Source organism: Peromyscus maniculatus, chromosome 23, assembly GCF_049852395.1.
Source record: "Peromyscus maniculatus bairdii isolate BWxNUB_F1_BW_parent chromosome 23, HU_Pman_BW_mat_3.1, whole genome shotgun sequence".
In the NCBI taxonomy this organism is placed as follows: domain Eukaryota; kingdom Metazoa; phylum Chordata; class Mammalia; order Rodentia; family Cricetidae; genus Peromyscus; species Peromyscus maniculatus.
In genome coordinates, this window is record NC_134874.1 from 11,002,596 (window position 1) to 11,004,895 (window position 2,300).

Consider the following 2,300-nt stretch of genomic DNA (forward strand, 5'->3'; position numbering starts at 1 on the left):
CCCAGTGTCCACAGGCCAGGCTGAAGGAGACACCCCGAGAACTCAAGGGACACCGGATTTCAGTCCTGGCTCTGTCCGCGGTTTATCATGAAACCTTTGGCCTCCAGGTCGGGCCCCTGGTGCCCTCTCTGTGAAAAAGAAAGAAAAAGATCGAAAAAGTCCAGGGGATGGGACAAGGGTAAGGGATGTGACGAGGGTAGGGAATGCTCTCGGGGGTCTCAAGACCAGAATCTGACAGAATTCCTAACCTTGACTCAATGCATGGAATGTAGGTCTCAGCTTCACTCTCTGCAGAATTCGAATCATGATTTCATATATTTGTTGTTGTTGTTGTTGTAAATGGATTCAGACAATGTCCTCAGAATGGGCCTGAGGCTGTGCCTCAGTAAGGATCAGTAAAAAGAAAGCAGACAGGAAAGCAAACTCTGTACAAATGTGTTAATACTTATTTAAAATGCTTTTAATAGCTTCATTTTTCCCACCGGAGAGAGGAATTGAGTCGTTCAAAGGACAAAGTATTTACCCTTCATAGTAGCATATTTAAGTGTGTTCAATGTCGGTATCTCCAATCGTTATTTGGAGGTGATGTAGAAACTATGAATACTTTCTAGGGTCTTCTGAGACTGGATGACACAGCCCGCAGGAAGTGTTTGGCGTAGGGTGCCTGCAAACAACAAAACTCCAATTCATGTCAGTTGTTGCCTGAACAAGAACAGTGTCCTCGAAACCTCGCTGCACAGAGAGGCTGCCAAATCTGAAAGTTCCACCATCACATCTTCCTCCACCATCTCTTGCAGCCAGCTGTAGCTGAGAATCTAACAGGCAAGTCAAGACCTCCAACATCCCTTGGAAGAAAGAATATTCAGTAAAATTCACAATCTAATAAAACATCCAAGAGACGCCAGGGGGTTGAAACTCTTCAAACTGAAATGATTTTCTGAAGTTATTTTTTCATACCTAACTACAGTCGAGCTATCATGTCAACAGCGCACTAATTCTTAAAGCGAACAAAGCTTCTCGAGTTTTGACAAGTCGTCCAGAATACCTACTTACATAAATTATATGATGTGACACATTTCCCCTCACGTTTGACTTTCTGCCGTGGGATTAAGGGAGAGGCAATTTCTACAAAACGTTGGAAGGTCCCCTCAATTTTCCTAAGGGTGTCTCTTAATCCTTTCATACACAAATCATTCCCCCTTTGAAGCATCTGCCCTTGGATGGACCTGCCACCTCCCATCCGCCCCCATCACCCCTCTGAGGCTTTGCCTGTGATTAGAACCTTCCCCAGCAACATTTCCGTCCTTCTCTGAAACACTGCCTCTTCCACGAGATCCGCAGTTCCTCGTTGCAGTCCATCTGCTCTGTATTTGCATGGTGCAATCGGATGCCCACGGTGTCTGGCAATCTGCAGGGAAGAGCCCCACAAAGGCATTGGTACCCTGCCTGCTGGGTGGTTCTAACATTCCTGGCAACAGGGAAGGTGTGTGTGTGTGTGTGTGTGTGTGTGTGTGTGTGTGTGTGTGTGTGTGTGTGTGTGTGTGTGTGTGTGATGTGTTCGTGTGTGTGTGTGTGTGTGTGTGTGTGTGTGTGTGTGTGTGTGTGTATGTGTGATGTGTTCATAGGGAACTATTGGTGTATCATGAGAACACGGGCTTTTCCACACAAGATCAGATGATTTCTCAATGAGTGGAGACCTATTAAAGGTCAGACACACGGTCTCTGAATTCAAGCATTGATGGTACTTGGACGTGAGGTGTTGCAAAGGAAGTCATTAGAAGTGTGTATGTGTGTGTGTGTGTGTGTGCACGCGCGCGTGCGTGCACGCTAAGCTTGTGCACTAAGCTTGTGCACATGTGTGTACGCATGCATAGAGAAGCCAAAGGTCTAGCAGGAGTCTTCCTCTGTTGACTCTCTGTCTTAGCATTTGAGACAGTGACTCTCCTTTAGGCTGGAGATCACTGATTGGTTAGCATGTTGGTCCCCAATCTCCAGGGATCCTTCCATCTCTGCCTCCCCAGTGCCACTATCACAGATACACACCGCAGCACCTAGATTTTTGTTTGGATACTAGGGATCCAGACTCACGACTTTACGCTTGCATGGCAAGACTTACCAACTGAGTGGTCTCCACGATCCCTGAAAGCAACTACCGTGAAATAAAGGGTAAGGATGGGTCCAGCCATGATGCTAAGCACAACCTAACATGAGGAAATACAAGAGGACCAAGCTAGTAGCCTTGATCTGTATTACCAGTGAATAGCCTCCACCCTGCTTGGCTGCCACATGAAGACCTTTGA